Source organism: Pseudonaja textilis, chromosome 13 (genome assembly GCF_049901715.1).
Source record: "Pseudonaja textilis isolate UNSWEBS1 chromosome 13, rPseTex1.2, whole genome shotgun sequence".
Classification (NCBI taxonomy): domain Eukaryota; kingdom Metazoa; phylum Chordata; class Lepidosauria; order Squamata; family Elapidae; genus Pseudonaja; species Pseudonaja textilis.
In genome coordinates, this window is record NC_142002.1 from 5,812,051 (window position 1) to 5,831,068 (window position 19,018).

Below are 19,018 nucleotides of genomic sequence, written 5' to 3' on the forward strand. Positions count from 1 at the left end.
TTTTTTAGCCATGGTACTTTCATTCTTCTTGCAAGCCAAAAAAGAAAAGAAATAGAAAGTGACATTCACCAAAGGAGCCTGGTTGGGTTAATGCTTTCCCTTCCCTGCTGCTTAAAAGTGATCCACAGCCATCATGGTATCTCCTACTTTCTCAGTGGAACTTAATTGAACTGAAATTACAAGCTTGAGAATATGCTGAAAAGGCACAAAGATAAATGGTCTCTTTCATACAATGCCCAGCAAGCTGACAAAAAGAATAATAATTTCTTTGGGCACCCATTTATAATGGCATTCATTATCCAGGGGAGCAAACATCTCCTTCTTGCAAAAGACAATTCTGTAGATGTTCCTGCTTGGGGCAAAGAGATTTTTATAAAGAGAAGGGAGCACTGCAGCTACCGTTCCAGTATATAATTCACTCATTCCAGTTCAGCATTGCATGGAAGGGAGAAGAGAGACGTTACAAAACAGGAGGAAGGTTAGATTTCCAATAGAAGGAAATATTTATAGCTCAGGGTTGAATTGAGGGATCCTTGGAGCTCTCTGAGCTGGGTGGTTTTCTTGCAGGCGTTTCATTGCCCAACTAGGTAACATCATCAGTGCTAGGAGGGAGAGGGGTTTGCATTCTGTTTATGTGCAAGTGGCTTGCACTGCCAGTGTAAGTGTAAATGAGAGTGTTGTTTTCTTCTTGGTAGTTCCTTGATTAGTCTACTGCCTAATTAACTGCACAATACATGGACAGGCTTAACCATAGTTCACTATGTAGTTTAATAATGGATGGAAACTAAACAAGGAGAGATTCAACCTGGAAATAAGGAGAAATTTTACGACAGTGAGAACAATCAATCAATGGAACAGAAGTTGCCCTCAGAAGTTGCGGGAGCTTCATCACTGGAGGCTTTCAAGAAGAGACTGTCAGAAATGGTGTAGGGTCTCCTGCTTGGGTGGAGGGTTGGACTAGATGTCCTACAACGTCTCTTCCAACTCTATTAATCTATATGTAAGGTATCACCTGGGAGACTATGAGCACCCTAGACCAAGCTAAGTCCAAACAAGTTAAAGATTTCCGGGAAAGAGAGACCTTCCTTCTCTATGAACTTCAACAATGTAGAGTAGTGAGGTACGTGTGAGCGGTAGGAGTGACAGCTAAAGCGGTGTGATATTGATAGTCAGCCTTGAATCTTGGTAAATAGGCAAACCCATTCACATACTTTGATCCAATGCCTGCAAACAACTCTAAGGAAACTATTATGCGGACTTCAGGAACGGTGGTGGGTGGGGAAGAGAATTTTGGAAAATCATACATATTGTACTCAGTGGGACATTTTCCCTAATTCTCTCCGAGAGTACCAACTAAGAGGCAGTTACCATCTTGCATCCTAAAGGAAATCAACCTTGACTCTTCTCTGGAAGGACAGACACAGAAGCTGAAGGCCAAATAATTGGCCCACCTCCTAATGAGAAGAAGACCCTTTCCTTGAAGAAGACCCTGATAATGAGAGAAAAGGAAGGCAAAAAGAGAAGAGGATGACAGAGAGGGAGATGGTTAGATGGTGTCATCGGTGCAATGAACATGAATTCGGGCAGACTCTGGGTGACGGGGGAGGACAGGGGAGCTGGGAGTGCTGTGGTCCATGAAAAGTCGGATACGACATAGCGACTGAAAAAACAGCAATGACACCATTGGGCAACGAATATGTCAACACTGAGTTCTGAAAATAATAAAAACAGTTGGTGGGTTGCTGGAAGAGGAAGTTACTGAATCTCACTCCTCCTCACCTCCCTTGTTACTGGGGCTGGCCAAACCCAATATAAAAATAAGAGAAGGTTTTCTCTGGAAAAGAAACATTCAGCTTGCTGCTTTGTCTTGTTTGAACCTTTATCATTCATGGTGCTGGAGAGAATCTCATTGTACACAATGCTAAGTGATTAATTGATATATCTTTCTTTCTTCATCTCTCTCTCTGTCTCTCTCTCTCTCATTTTTAGTAAATATTTTTAAAAGAATGAAATGATTAAACTTTTGAAAAAAAAGTAAATAATGTCCAAAATGTAAAAATAATAGATGGCAAAAGAAAGAAAGAAAGAAAGAAGGAAAGAAAGAAAGAAAGAAAGAAAGAAAGAAAGAAAGAAAGAAAGAAAGAAAGAAAGAAAGAAAGAAAAAGAAAGGGGGGAAAGAGAAAAGGCTATAAAGGGGCAGCTTCCAATTTTACCAGCAGTTACCATACATTCCTTTTTTTTATTATCTCCCTCTACTAATGTCACAACATGATTTCCTGCTTTCCATAATCTTCCCTTCTTAATCATTCACACCCAAAAGTCACAAGTTCGTTTTTCTCTTCTTTTAGAAGAAAGTTCATCAAGCGTTTCCAGCCACTAATAAATGTGGCTCAAGGGTGGGATTCAAATTTTTTAACAACCAGTTCTGTGGGCGTGGCTTAGTTGGTAGGTGTGGCTTGGTGGTCATGTGACTGGCTGGGCGTGGCCAACTCAACATCACTCACATCGAGGCACGCATCTCCTCGCTTGGCCTCTCATGACTGTGGGGATGCTGCAACAGTCATAAGGGTGAAAAATGGTCATAAGTCACTTTTTTCAGTGCCACTGTAACTGAATGGTCACTCCACACAAGCAAAGTACCAGCAAAGGAGGGGGAAAAAAACTCCAGAGATGTTCCTGAGACAGGAAGTCTAGTCCTGCCAAGAATGTAATAAGGGTTAATGGAGAGGCAGTTTCTGTAAGCAACACCAGAATGTTTCCTTCCTGCCTTCCTTACAGGATTAGGCCAGTAATTTCTTCTAACAACCGGTTCTCTGAACTGCTTAGAATGATAACAACCGGTTCTAGTGAATAGGTGCAAACCGATAGAATCCCACCCCTGATGTGGCTGTATTGTCCTTTCTCTAACCAGACCTGATAATTTTGCCCTCTTTCCATCTTCTTACATCTTCAGCAGCAATTCCTTCTTCATGGGTACTTCACTTTCTGTTTTTGTGCATATACAATAGTCTTGCAGCACTTACCATATACAGTACAAAAACAATCTTCCATAATTGTCTTATCCATTAGTCCCAGCAAGAAATGTTCTGGATTCAACTGAATGCTAATCTTTAAATATTTTTTTTTGTATCGCTGTGTGCAATTTTTGTTTTTTTGTTCTCCAGCTGTCTTTCCCATTCCTTAGCTTTCTCCTCATTCTACCTTGAAATACTATGTACTTGATCTTTTTTTCTTTTGGCTTTTTTCTCCAGCTGTCTTCCTCGTTCTTTTAAGTTTCTACATTTTTCTCCCCATTCCTCCTTGAAATATGTTCACAATGCGCTTGTTTCCAGATAATGGTTGCTGTTTTTAATAACTTTTGTTTTTGCTTGCTTGCTTGCTTCTTATTTCAAAACGCTGGCTCAGACTTCCAGGGATGTTTATTTTTCTTGAGTATCCAACTTCTGCTAACTATAATTGCTGAATTTAAAAATTCAGGAGGGTTCTTGAGTGCATAATGATGGGGACAAAGGATGGCAGTCCTCACCTTCATGGGCCATTAAACTGCAGGAACCACCTGGCAGACTCTGGGATACTGCAAAACAATCCAGTCGACTGATGTGATTCTGAAGGCACGTTGTATATCATTTGCCCTTACAGAGAAATTACTTTGAACTGAATCAGAAAACAACAATTGTGCTAAAAGGTATCTAAATAAATATGTAAATCAGTCTATCTTTATTCATGCAAGGTAGAGCTATTAACCTTACATCTTTACAGGGCATCACTTAAAGTGACAGGTCCTTTTTACAATATCTCTTAACATCTGTAAGCCAAGAAAGCAATCTGGAGGCCGATGATACAAAACAATAAAGCTACCCCCCAAAATCTAATATTTATGTAACACGATATGTCACATAATCAAACATCATACTAGATAAGTATTAGATTTTCATAGCTTTGCTATTTCTCATTGTTTGTTTCAACATTATTATCTTTACAGTTTACAGGTGCCAAAAATATTGGTAAATTTATACAGAATTGTGACTGTTCACTGTTGTAATGATGTACCACACAACGTTTTTCTTGACTGTACTTTTTTCACTGTTTTTTCAGGATGAAAGAGTTGAAAGGGACTTGGAGGTCTTCTAGTCCAACCCCTTCTCAGGCAGGAGACCCTATACCTGGGCACCCTTTTTTTGAACTATTACCATCTGACAGACAGTACAGGATAATAAAAACAAGGACTAATAGGCTGAAAAACAGCTTCCATCCCAGGGCAGGAACTCTACTGAATTCTACTTTATAGCACAATATTAGTGCAATGCCAGGGGTTATCAATTCAGTTGTGTAGAATGTGAAGCAGTGGTGGAATTCAATTTTTTTTACTACTGGTTCTGTGGGAGTGGCCTATTTGGTGGGTGGGGCTTGTGGTCATGTGACTGGGCTTAGTGGTCATGTGACTGGGTGGGCATGGCCAACTCAATGTCACTCACATTAAGGGGTGCCTCACCTGGCCCCTCCCCTCCCAGCCATTCCTTGTCACCCAGCCTCAACTTATCTATAGTTCTGTAAAAATGTTGTTCACCTTTTTTACTTTATTATCTGCATACTATAGATGTACTTTCATGGACCACCGAAAGGAGGAAATGGCTCACATGCTTTAGTCAAGAGTGTGATAGGCAACAGGCTTTTAAGGGGCTGCCACAAAGAAGAGGGGGGACAATGTATTTTCCAAAGCACCAGGAGGCAAACAAGAAGAACTGGATGGAAACTGAACAGAGAGAAGCAACCTAAAACTAAGGAGAAACTTCCTGACCGTGAGAACAATTAACCAGTGGAACTGCCTGTCTCCAGAAGTTCTGGGTGATCAATCACTGGAAGTTTTTAAGAAAAGACTGGACAGCCATTTCTCTGAAACGGTATAGGGTTCACCCCAAGGTCCCTTCTAAGTATTACTCTGACACCTTTCCCAGGATTTCTACTCAGAGTTTGGCATCCTCAGTTTTCTTGCCTGAGCTGGGGGTGGGACTAGAAGACCTCCAAGGTCCCTTTCAACTCTTGTTAAACACATGTGTATTTTATGGTCTGGACTATCGACACTGAATGCATGTAAACCCTGAAGAATATGTGGTAGCCCTGGGCAAAAGAAAGGCAGAAAAATCACTCTAGGTGTAGGGACAGTGTAAAATATTAACACATGGTAAATAATGGAGCAATTAAAAATAATAGCACAGAGTTTTATCTCTCTCTCCCTATTTTTTTCTTTCTCTACCTTCCTCTTTCTTTCTTTCTTTCTTTCTTTCTTTCTTTCTTTCTTTCTTTCTTTCTTTCTTTCTTTCTTTCTTTCTCCTTCTCTCCCTCTCCCTCTCTCTCTCTCTCTCTCTCACACACACACACACAGACACACACACACAGAGACACACACAGAGCACTTAACAGACAAGCATTTTGGAAGCAGCCCCTTTAAATTTCTCCAAGGCTTGAGTGGGTTCCTCCACCCACTCTGTCAGACCGTACTCTTTCTCACTCCAGCACTTTAACTCACAGGGGAAAAGCAATACTTGCAGCGTCCATGGTGAATCCTTGGAGAAATTTTTAAAGGACCTGTTTCCAAAATGCATTTCTTTTATGTTGCAAAAGTGCTGCAAGGCTCAATTCACGCCCACCCCCTTTGTCAGATCACACTCTTTCTCACTACAGGCACTTTACTCACACGGGAAAAGTGATACTTGCAGCCTCCATGCCTTTCTTCCTTTTCCCCGGGGAGAAAGAGGACGTGGGGAATGGAAAACTAGGAGAGCAATCACAAGCGAGCAACTGGGTGACTGGGTTGGGGGCGTGGCCAGCCAGGGATTGCTACCAGTTCGGTGACCCATGCCAAATAGCCGGTACTGGTTCGCCCGAATAGGTGAGAACCAGTCGAATAGTAGCTCTGATGTGAAGGATGTATGTTTGTGTTTATTTTCATAGTCATAATGTACACTGAAGATGGACAATGAAATGACAGGCTCCATCCACGTGAACGGGCAGGAGCTACCGCGCACCTCCACCTTCAAGTACCTGGGAACTACTCTTGGGGAAGAAGGCCTACTACAAACTGAGGTGGCAGCCAGGATCAATGCAGCGTGGGGCAAATGGAAGTCCGTCACGGGCGTCCTCTGTGACAAGAAGATGCCGATGCGCCTGAAGGCGAAAATCTATAACTCTGTGGTGCGCCCCGTGGCCATATACGGCGCAGAGTGCTGGCCGACGACCAAAGAAGTCGAAAGCAGACTCCAGATAATGGAGATGCGAATGCTCCGATGGTCAGTAGGCCTCACCCTACTCGATCGCGTCAGGAACGAAGAAGTGCGCAGACGGTTCAACGTCGTGCCCATCCCCACGGTCATGAGGCAGTCCCGGCTACGATGGTTCGGCCACGTGAACCGCGCCAAGGAAGAATCCATCATCAAATCTGTAATGAAGGTGACTGTCGGAGGAGCGAGACCACGTGGTAGACCTAAACAACGCTGGATGGACACGATCAAGGCCGATCTAGAGATCGCGAAGGCAGACCCGACACACGTGGCAGACAGAGAGGTGTGGAAGCAGTACTCAAGGACATTAGCGGACCTCGCCCGAGCGCGAGACAAACGCTGAAGAAAAAGAAGAAGAAGAATGTACACTGAAGATGACATTTAATTTCATTTCATGAGGTGAGATGACAATAAAGCAAAGTAAAGTAAACTATACCATTCCAGACAAATGGTTGTCCAGTCTCTTCTTTAAAACCTTCCGAGCATTCACAACTTCTGAAGGCAAATCATTCCACTGGTTAATTGTCCTCACTGTTAGGACATTTCTCCTTAGTTCTAGATTGGATGTCTCCTTGATTAGTTTCCAACCATTGTTTATCTATCTTGCCTTCTGGTGCTTTGGAAAATAGGTTGATCCCTATTGATTTTCTTTGTGGTAGCCCCTAAAATATTAGGACACTGCTATCATGTCACCTCCAGTCTTCCTTTTCTCTAGATTGGCCATACCCAGTTCCTGCAACCATTCTTCATATGTTTTTATCTCCTCAAAGAAAGGGCAAATCTGGCCATATTTCTATCTGCTTGGCCCTGAAAAAAATGATGTCTCTGGCCAAATTTATTTGGCTGGAAATTTGGCTGTACGAAAGTTGCTTGGCTGTGAAATCAGCCAGATCTCTCTTTCCCTCGCGCATGCACGTCACCATGAGCAAAAGGAGGACAAGCGCATCCTCTCAGTTCTCCAACACGCCCACTTCCTCTCAGCTCCCGTCACACACCCCTTTGGGACCTTGGCGCCCGGCCACGCCCCCTTCATGCCTGTGACCCGAGCAGGGGCGGCTCCTCCATCAATACCACACCCATTCCTATTACGGCTTGTTCCAACGCCACGCCCCTCAGCTTCCCCACCCATCCCGAGTTCTCCTTCCCTCGCGTATGCGCGTCACCATGAGCAAAAAGAGGACAAGCGCGTCCTCTGGCACTCTCCTTCCCTTGCACATGCACAAAAAATAATTTGGCCGTATTTTGACTTGAGTTTGGCCGCAGAGCCAAACTGCGATCTGGCAACTCTGATCCTGTTCTATATTTCCTTTGTTTGAAGCCCAGCTGATCGGCGTGGCAGTGTGGATTGCCATGCCTCAGCTGTTTTTACTCACCAGGGTTGCAGTAAAAGGAAAGTTTTCTTGCTATTTTCAAACGCAACATGTGTGTGTGTCTGTGTTTGGTGCGCATGTTCACCGAACCAGTTGTTACACTGGTTGAATCCCACCATTGCATGCTGGGCATCCTTTCTACCTGGATGAGAAAATTTTAGCAGCGCACATCCCCTCCACCCTCGTTCTAGCATTTTCTTCAGCTAGCTATTGCTAGCCGAAATCTATGAGAGGTTCCTGAAAGGAAGCTCATCCGGTTCATTGTACAATGTCAGCCTATTGCCCTCAACAATCTGAGTCCTCGTTTTACCAAGCTTGGAAGGATGGAAGGCTGAGGCAGTCTTGAGGCAGTCAGGATCGAACTCCTGGTGGTGGGCAGAGTTTGCCTGCAAATACTGCATTCTTAACCACTGTGCCACCAGGGCTCTTGAGCTAAAGATAAGGACATGGCCAAGAAATAAAAACGGTGTAAAGAAAGAAGGTAGGGTATCATCCTTGCTCTAACTGTGGGGCTTCGTGGCACCTGATAAAGATGCAGGCTGAGACATTTGAGAAACAGAAGGAATATATTATATTAATGGGCTTGGATGCCACTCGGATGGTATTCAGCAGGTTCTGACCAGTTCTGGAGAACCGGTAGCAGAAATTTTGAGTAGTTAGGAGAACTGGCAAATACCCCCTCTGAATGACCCCTTCGCCTTCTATTCTCTGCCTCCCATTGAGTCCCAGCTGATTGGCTGGGTCTTCTTTGGTTGCCCTTCACAGGAGAACAGAGCTGGAAAGCAGGTTAGTGGGGTGGGAATGAAGGTTTTGCAGTATCCTTCCCCTGCCACGCCCACCAAGCCACACCCACCAAGCCACACCAGGCCCACCAAGCCATGCCCACAGAACCAGTAGTAAAAAAAAACTGAATTCCAACACTGATGCCACTGGTAGAAGATTATGCCATGGAGGGAAAAGCTATCAGTGGCCATGAATAGCACCAGCTGCCTTTTTCATTACCTTGGTTTTTCTCCTTCTTTCACATTGGGTGGGAATTCATCCCCAACAGAAGCTGCTGAGAGGCAGAACTGAGAGAAGCTGTCTGGGCTTAAGTCTTGCTTGTGGGGTCTTGGTCATCTGTGGAGATTTTTTCTTTCAAGGGATGACTGTTCCTGCAGAGATGTGTTGCCAGGCTGATGAGAAAGTTAAGCACCCTCTATTGATTGCAAATCTTCATTGGAGGCTTGTTTGCTGAGATCTGGTTAGATCTTAGTCTGGGTTAAGCATACTTTATGAAGCCAGCCAGTTGAGTTTTAATTAATGATTAATTAAGCAGTCCCTGGTTTCAATTATGTGAACAAAACCATTGTTCTAACACTTCCTTCCTGAATGCTAATCCAGGAATTGTGACAGCCACACCCAGAATGTAGATCCACACTTCCAAGAAAGCTTTGTGTCCCCCCCAGTTGCTTTTCAAAAGGTAAGTGGACTCTGTTTTTCCTTCGAGAGAAACATTTCACTTCTCATCCAAGAAAAACTGAATGAAGAACCTTGGAGGTCTTCTAGTTCAACTCCTTGCTCAAACAGGAGCCCTACACCATTTCAGACAAATTGAGAGTTGCTCAATTTCTTCTTGAAAACTTCCAATGTTGGAGCACCTACAATTTCTGGAGGGAAGACTTTCCACTGATTAATTGTTCTCACTGTCAGGAAATTTCTCCTTAGTTCTAGATTGAATGTCTCCTTAGTTCCCATCCATTGTTTGTTCTCCTGCCTTCAGGTGCTTTAGAGAATAGGTTGACCCCCACTTGAGTTTCCTCCTCCTCCTCCTCCTCTGCTTCTTCTTCTTCCTTTTCCTTTTTATTCCTTCCTCCTCCTCCTCCTCCTCCTCCTCCTCCTCCTCCTCCTCCTCCTCCTCCTCCTCCTCCTCCTCCTCCTCCTCCTCCTCCCCCCCCCTCCTCCTTCTTCTCCTCTGCTGGTTCTTCTTCCTTTTCCTTTTTATTCCTTCCTTCCTCCTCCTTCTCCTCCTCCTCCTCTTTTTCTGCTCATTATCTTTCTCCTCCTTCTCCATCCTCTCCTTTTCTGAAGCTTCTTCAGTTATGATTGAATGTTGGGGAATGGAAGGATTTATATTCTTTGAAGTCCTTCGTACTCTGAAGGTTGGTTGTTAGCTTTCTGAGGGCCCTTGAGGCCACTTGGCGGTCTACCTGTACCCTCTGGGTCACCTGAATTAGAGTGAAATCTGATTTGCACTTTGATTCAGGTGACCCTGAGGGTACAGGTACACCCCCAAAGTGGCCTCAAGGATTTGCACAAGCTTCTTGGATGAGAAGAAAAATGTTTTCCGAGAAAAAACCAAAGTCCAGTTGCCTTTTGAAAAAAATAACTACCATGACCTGGAAGATTGAGAATCCCCATAGACAAGGAACCTTGGGTACTTGAAAATGAAACTGCCTGCATTCTTTTGAGTGTGGCTGGTATTTTGACCTCATTCTCTAATCCAGGTTTATGATCCTTCTCCTTAGGGATGTTCAGCCTCAGAGGATTTCAATCCGCCCAAGACCATCTCATTCCAAATTAAGATCCATCCAGGAGTTTTGTAGCCCAGGTATGGTAGCCTTGGTATGGTAATCTTACCTAAACCAAAAGCCCATTGCAATTCATTTCTGCCCTTTATACTAGGTCACCTGAGCTGAAGGGGGCTTCAAACAGTGGAATCGGCGGTCTCTTGGTTGTTGTCCCATTCTTCTTCCTTCCCATAAGGACACACACTAGGGGGAAAATTCTGATTTCTTTTATTAATCTATGTAGCTTCAGGATGGTCTAGTTTATTTTTCTTTTGCCCAATTTTTCTTTTGCTGGGTTGTCTCACCCTATCAAATTTGCTCCCATTCCTTCTTAAATTCAGAGGCCTTTACTTCTGAAGAAAGAGGATTTTGAGTCGCTAATATGAGGAAGGGAGGGGAGGGAGGGAGGGAGGGAGAGAAGGAAGGAAGGAAGGGAAGGAAGGAAGGGAAGGGAAGGGAAGGAAGGAAAGAAGGAAGAAAAAGAAGGAAGAGAAGGGAAGGGAAGGGAGGGAGGGAGGGAGGGAGGGAGGAAGGAAGGAAGGAAGGAAGGAAGGAAGGAAGGAAGGAAGGAAGGAAGGAAGGAAGGAAGGGGAAGGGAAGGGAAGGGAAGGGAGGAAGGAAGGAAGGAATGAAGGAACGAAGGAAGGAGGGAGGGAGGAAGGAAGGAAGGAAGGAAGGAAGGAAGGAAGGAAGGAAGGAAGGAAGGAAGGAAGGAAGGAAGGAAGACAGCAAATGTTCTATGCTAAAAGATCTTTGCTGCTTTCGCCCATGGTTTGATGGTTTATCAGATTGGATAAGGGAAGGGAGCTTTATTCTGCAGTGTGCACACTTATTCTTTGGGTTCCTGCCAGGGATGGCTATTTCAAATGAATTTCCAGGCATTTTGCTTCTCAGCATCTCTGTAGCAGTTCAGCACACATGGAGCTCTTCTATTTTGATGCTCTCCCCCTCTCCCCACCCAGGCTAGTTTCTTTTCAAAAGCCCAAAATCATTTGCTGAACTGAGAGGCTGATGACTGTCTATTGTTTGTAACGAAAATCCATTCATCAGAGCCCAGCAGGGGAGGAAATTAAATCTGGATGTTCTCTCTCTATTCCCAGGTAACTATTTCTGGTGAGGAAGTTGGGCCATTCTTTTCCTTTCAGGAATTCAGAAAGAACAACAAAAGAGGACAGGCAAGGTAATTGTTGCAACAAGCATGCCTGAAAAGAAATGAGATATCTTATTTATTAGGCACACCGCTAACATTCCTGCCAGTGTAGGGAGATGCCTTGTGTAGAAAGTTAGCACCCGTTACATTTCCTACATTTCCCAAAGGAGGAAAGGAGAAACAAGCTCTTGGAAAGCAGTCCCCATCTTTCTTAATAGCCCCCAGCCCAGAGGTGATATATTCAGCAGGTTCTGACCAGTTCTGGAGAACCGGTAGCGGAAATTTTGAGTAGTTCGGAGAAACGGCCGATCCCGCCTCTCACTGAAGATTTTACAGTATTCTTCCCCTGACATGCCCACCAAGCCATGTCCACAGAACCGGTAGTAAAAAAAAAATTGAATCACACCACTGCCCCAGAAGAGATTTTGTGCCCATTGAGAAAGTTTGGGCCAGCATATCTACAAGGCAAAAGACCTTCAGTTCCAGGGTGATGGCATTAAGACATGATCCCGCAAGACATAATAGGATTAGCCCTCTACCATCTAGCAGTAGAGCTCACCACATTGACAAACTCCTAAAAACATTGCATCACCCTTCAAATTTCAACCAAACTTAACTCAGACAACCTACAGAACCAATTGTGACCCCCTACAACAGCCAATAGAATACATGTTCTTGCACAGGAACAGAAAGCGCAAGTTCAAAGCCCAAGAGAAGGTATAAATACCGCTCAGTCTCAACTCCATGTGGTCAGCTACCCAAAATCACATGTGCTTGGTGATTCTGCTTCATCAATAAATGGACCCTCTTTCCAATCAGCCTCCAGCCTCCATTTTGTCTCCAGTGCCTTTCTCCTGGCTTGCACCTGGATAGTTCTTCCAACAGCAGATATTTGATTTGCAGTTCAAAACTCATTCATTCTCTCTATATCAGAGGACTCCAACCATGGTAACTTGAAGACCTGTGGATTTCAACTCCCAAAATTCCCCAGTTACACCATACATATTCCAAGTCTTAATTTTATTGAACATTCTTGCACTTCAATCACTTTTTTCCTTGGTTGCCAATATGGCTTGTTATGCCACTTCAATGTATCCCAGAAGTGAGCCCAACATTTCTGTTGCTAACCAAAATAGTTGTTACATAGGTTTTGTCCCATGTTACGACCTTTCTTGCCACTGTTGTTAGTCACTGCAGTGGTTATGCGAAACTGGCTTCCTCGTTGATTTTGCTTGTTGGAAGCTCACAAAAAGTGATCACATGACCCAGGGACACTCCGACTGTCACAAATACGTGCCAATTTGCCAAGCTTCCAAATTTTGATCATGTGACCATGGAGATGCTGCATCAGTCGTAGGTGTGAAAAACATTTCAGTGCCTTTATAACTTTGAACTAAATGAATGGCTGTAAGTTGAGGGCTAACTGTAATTCCCACACAAATCTTTGAACTATTGCTTTGAGCATACCTTCACTTCACTTGTTTGGGGATCATCATGTTTGTGTGCATGTTGGGTCTGGTCTCTGTGTGTTACGCGAATTTCTGTTGTGGTTAGCCGGCAGCAGGTGCAGATGGCTGAGGAGACCAAGGACTCTGATGAAAGGCCAGAACCATCAGGGAGTAGACTGCTGCCTTCAGAGATTGTGGGGGCTGAAAGTAGCGATGAGGAGGTTCCCGAGGAGCCTGTGCCAAGTGCACATGCACGAAGGATTGCTCGCAGGAAAGAACAATTATAGCAGCACAGGTGACTCGGGACTAAGGCTGCAAGGTAATGGCCCCTCCCTCAAGAGGATAAAAGCCAGGTTTGGAAAAATGTTCTTTGCAGACAGCAAAGAAGCTCTTAAACTCAACTGGTGGACATCTTAGTTCGTGTTTGGAGAATCTTGTACATTAGTTCTTATCTCTGGGTTTTTGGCAGCCTTGACAAACAACTTGGCAAGGCTCTTTCTTGTCGGAGCTAATTAGTGGAAAGCAGCCTTCAGAACAGAATTTGTTATTAAACCTTAAAAGGTGAGGGCTGCTGTTTTGTCTGTGTTTGTTCTTTGGGAACCCGGTTGGGTCAGAACAATTTTGTTGTATATACGTACGATGACAATAAAGAATTCAAATTCAAAATTGCATCCCAAAATCATATCGCCAACTCTGTTTTTAATTCTACTCACTTTGCCAAAGGATTCTTGTTTCACCTTTTATATCCACACCCAATACACTTTTTGTATATTCATCAACTCAGCCTCTTTTAACCTTAATCGTTCCTTGTTCTCTTTAACTGGATCCTTTGATATTCCATTTTCTTTAACTCATTTCTCTCTCTCTAAGAACACAGAATATCTTTCCTTCACTTTTTTTTTTTTTTTTGCAATAATTCTTTGCTACAATTCTCTGTGGGGATTCTCAGTCATCCAGGTCATGGTTATCCCAAAGAGGCCTTTGAAAACGTTTCGTTTCTCATCCAAGAAGCTTCTTCAGCTCTAGCCCAAGGGACATAGCTAAATGTCTATGGAGATTCTCAATCATCCAGGTCATGGTTGTCCCAAAGGTGCTTTTTCAAGAGGCAACTGGACTTTCTGGTGACTCACCAGTTGCCTCTTGAAAGAACACCTTTGGGACTTTGCTACAATTGTTCTCCCACGAGTGCTTGCCTACGAGGCTGAGCTGAGAAACGTTATTTTATTTTGGAAAACCCAGGTCTACAAGATCAACTAGTCACCTCTGTCCATGGGTTGAGTGACCTTCAAAGAACTCAGGCAGATTAGAAACGTGGGTTTTCAAAAGCCATGAGAAATTCCTTCTCAACAAGTTGTTCTGTTTTACACACTTCATTGTTTTATCTATCTCCCACCAATTCCTTGGAACAGATACTAAAGTAACCGGGCTTTAGTGTTGAAGATCTCTTCGGGATCTCTTTCAGGACAGGTGCTTTGGAATGTACAAGATCATGCTCAAAGCTCCTCTTTAAAACAACTGCATCTCTTTTCATAGAACCTGGGAGGGGGACGACAATAGAGCTATTTTAATGAGTTGCATCTGGACCTTTTTTAAAAACTTGTGCTCTTACACACTTGGGCACATTTCAAAGGATCTATTCTGAATCATTTCTGAAGTATGCACAACCCTACTATTTATACAGGAAAAGAAAAGAAAGAACTAATAATGGTAGGAAAGCTATAATTTAACTGACAAACGCTGATTAAATAAGGGGCAATTAACAGTAATTCAAAAATTAATTTCCCCACTAAGCTGCAAATCAGAACAATCTAAATGAGTTCAGCCTGTGAAATGAAGCTTTTAAGCAAAAAGCTCAGGGAGTCTTGCGCGCTGTTTGCTCCTTTGCCCATGGACATGTCCCAGTTTGAGCAGTTAATAGGTAATGAGATCACACCACAGCATTTCCAGGACACTTTTGTCAAGAGAAGAAACTGCTGTTGGTTGTGTTTGCTGCCCATCAACCCAGGATTTTCACGTTCATTTGTGGAATAAAATAGAAGCAACCTGGTTCTTTTATAACTCTCAGCCAGAAACTTGCCCTTTTCTGACTCAGCAGTTCACACCAACCTGTCTCACTGAAATCCCAACTTCTTCAACATCTAACTTCTTTTTCTTCCTAGCATTATTCCTGTACTACGGCAGGGATGGGGCAACTTGCCCCAGCCAACTCATCGCAGCCAACTCCCCACGGCCAACTCCCCATGGGAAAACTCACCGCAGGACAATTTACCAATTCTATTTAATGATTTACAATAAATAAAAATTATTTTAATTTTTGCCATTCACATTTCATTCTTCCCTTCCTTTTGCATCCTTTAATGATTCTATTCCATCACTTCTTTGATATTAATGTAACTCTTGTCCTGCAGTGTGTTGGCTGTGATGAGTCGTCATAGAGCCCACTATGGCAGGGTCCGCTTGTCAGCAAAGCTGTCTCCATTTGCTCGATCCAGGGCATTGTCAGAGGGCAACTCTCATGCATTTCATGCAGAGGTGGTATTCAGCAGGTTCTGACAGGTTCTGGAGAACCGGTAGCCAAATTTTTGAATAATTCGAAGAACTGGCAAATCCTACCTCTGACTGGCCCCACCAACCCCATCTCTTCCCTGCCTCCCGAGTCCCAGCTGCTCTGGGAGGGAGGAGGAGGAGGAGGAAAAGGGGAAGGAGAAGGAGAAGGAGGAAAAGGGGAAGGAGAAGGAGGAAAAGGGGAAGGAGAAGGAGGACAAGGCAAAGGAAGAGGAGGAGGAGAACGGGAAGGAGAAGGGGAAGGAGAAGGAGAAGGAGGAAAAGGAGATCATGAGTGATTATACCAGGCACCACAATATTTGCTCTTAATCAGATGCACAAGTTCAAGGCGCAAGGCAATGTCAGCAATTGTTCAGGTGTGACACACGGACAGAAGAAGACTTGGTTGTTCTTCAGGTCCAGGGTGAGAACAAGTTAAAGATCTCATGTCTTCTGGGAGTGACTTGTGGACCAAGCGGTCCTGACAGCTGCCAGGGTGGTGGTGGTTAAAATATAGCCCCTTGGGGAAAAAAAGAGAAAAAAAGGAGCTGCAAAGAGGATGGTCTGAAGCACAGGAAAACGTTTGTCAACCTTTGTCGCACGTTTCTGGCCAAGAGGGAGCAGAGGGTGGTGCACTGTGGTTGGGGTTTGTTTACAAGTCACTCTGGGACCACGCTGCTCTTTGCAGGACGGAAGGAGCAGAGCAGAGGCAAAAAGGCTCTTGCACAGAACAGCTCAGGGCTAAACAGATTGTCATCTAATGCAGGGCTCCCCAACCACCGGGCCACGGACCGGTACTGGGCCGTGGAACATTTCCTACCGGGCCACCGGTTTGCTGGGCACCACCATCTTGTTTGATGAGAAAGTGCTTCCGCGTGAGCTTTTCCGGTTGGAAAGCGGCATTTGGGTCCTGAAGGAATCCTCGCGCCTTAGTTTCATCGAAGGTGGGGGGTTTCAAACTAAACTAAGGCGCGAGGATTCTTTCAGCACCCAAGGCAAGGCGAGCTGAGCGACCGTCCCGAAGCCGTCCCGAAGCAAAGCCCATCAACATAGGTACAAAGGAGGAGTTGAAGGTGGCGGGGAGAAGTGGGGGACGGATGGCTGGCCGGTCGCTTGGCTCGCCTTGCCTTGTCATGCGTGCTGATGCCGGTACCGGGCCGCGGATCATTTTGTGATGCCGGTACCGGGCCGTGGCACAAAAAAGGTTGAGGGCCACTGATCTAATGAGATATCCAAGAGAATCCAGAAGAAGTCTTTGCAATTCAGTTGTTCTTCTATTCTTGGGCCTATTTCAAATACAGGTAGTCCAGGGGTGGTATTCAAATTTTTTAACACCTGGTTCCGTGGGCCTGTCTAGGTGGGCATGGCCACGTGATGACCCTCACTTTGTTAAGGACCTAGAAGTACTCATCTCAAACTATCTAAGCCCCAGAGCTCACTGTAACATCATTGCCAAAAAGGCTTTAAGAGTTGTAAACCTTATTTTGTCAAGCTTCTTCTTCGGTAACATTGAATTGCTAACCAGGACATACAAAACCTTTACCTGACCAATTCTTGAATACAGCTCATCTGCCTGGAACCCACACTGTACATCGGACATTAACATGATTAAGTGGATCCAGAGGTATTTCTTGAGAAGAGTACTCCACTCTTCTACTCACAATAGAATCTCTTATGCCTCCAGGCTCGAAATGTTGGGTTTGGACAATCTGGAACGGCACTGCCTGTGGTCTGATCTAAGCATAGTATGTAAAATGGTCTGCTACAACATCTTGCCTGTCAATGACTTCTTCAGCTTCAACCACAATAATACATGGGCAAACAATCAATACAAACTCAAGGTAAACCACTCAAAACTCGATTGCAGAAAATACAACTTCAGCAACAGAGTGGTCAACGCCTGGAATGCCCTACCCGATTCTGTGGTTACAGCCTCAACCCCTCGCAGCTTCAGCCTCAAACTGTCTACTGTGGACCTCACCCAATTCCTAAGAGGTCCTTAAAGGGGCCGTGCATAAGCGCACCTGCATGCCTACCGTCCCTGTCTTATTGTCCCCATTTATCTGTATTTACTTCTTTTGTTCTTGTTTGTGTTCATACTTATACTTATTATTTTGTTCATGTTTGACAAACAAATAAAATAAAGCAAAGTAACTAACTTGGTATTTCAAATGGATGGTTGGTCCTGGATCAGAGCTGCCTCCTCACAGATCCAGTGACTACCTTTCTTTGCAATGGGTGGACTTGTAAAAATATAGCTTGGACCCAAAGGGCCAAGCAGGTAGTCCTCAATGTACAACCATTTGTTTAGTGATGCTTCAAAGTTCCAATGGCACTGAAAAAAAACAACTCATGACCAGTTTTACAGCTACGTTGCAGCTTCCCCAGGGTCATGTCCAGGGGTGGGCTTCAAAAATTTTAGCAATGGTTCTCTGCCTGGTTGCTGGGTGGGCGTGGCCATGGTAGGCATGGCCTAGTCTGCCTCCTGCATTATGGGGGGCGGGGAGGGGCATTTTTTGTCCTGCCCAGATTCTGCAGGCTTTCGTCAAGCCTCCAGGTGGGCAAAAATGGCCTCCCCGGGCTCCGGAAGCTCCCTGGAAGCCAGAAACGGGCCCATTTCCAGCCTTCCTGAACTTCCTGGAGCAGTGGTGGGATTTAAAAAAAAATTACTACCGGTTTTGTGGGCATGGCTTAGTAGGCAGGGCAGGGGAAGGATACTGTAAAATCTCCATTCCCTCCCCACCACTAACCTGCTTCCCACCTTCGTTCTCCTGTAGAGGAAGACCCAGCCAATCAGCTGGGACTCAGGAAGCAGAGAATAGATGGGGGCAGTGCAAGTCAGAGGTGGGATTTGCCGGTAGTCCGAACTACTCAAAATTTCCACTACTGGTTCTCCAGAACTGGTCAGAACCTGCTGAATAGCACCTCTGTCCAGGTGGCCCATTTTTCACCCTCCCCAAGCCTCCACGGATGCCCTGTACTTACCTGCATCCAAAATGGACCACTTGGGATCTCCTGGGAGGGGAGGGGTAGTCAGGCCAGCCAGGAGTGTGATTTGGAGGTTCTCCAAACTGCACAGAACCTTAGCTAGAGGCTCTCCTGAACCCCCACAAACCCCCAGCAGCCCACCTTGGTCCTGTCATCAAAATTCAGATGCTTGGCCACTGACATGTCTTTATGACAGTTCCAGAATCCTGGAGTTATATGATCCGCTTTCCTGGCCCTTCTGACAAGCAAAATCAATGGGGAAGCCACATTCACTTAGGCAGCTGTCTTGCTTATCAATGGGAAATTTGGACTTCATTGTAAGTCGTAAGACGAGGGCTTGAATCTGCCTCTAATCCCTTCCACTAGTGAAGGTTCAGTTCGTCCAACACAAGGGGGAAAGAGGGTAGTTTCTGGGGTTTGTAGAAAAGGGAGATTTAATAAACCAACAACTAGTGTGTCTTGATGCCAAGTCTCTCTGAGCTCAGAGTCCAACTTGACTTCACAATGAGACTCATTGTCTATCTTGTGGGCATGAAGCAAAGCATTTAATTTGTCGGATTTGGGAAACCAGATCAGCCCATGTTTACATTTGCACTTCAGTTTGAGATGCAGACAACACAGGCTCATCCCAGCAGCCTGCGCCTGTCTTCAACACAAGGGTGGGATTCAAATTTTTTTACTACCGATTCTA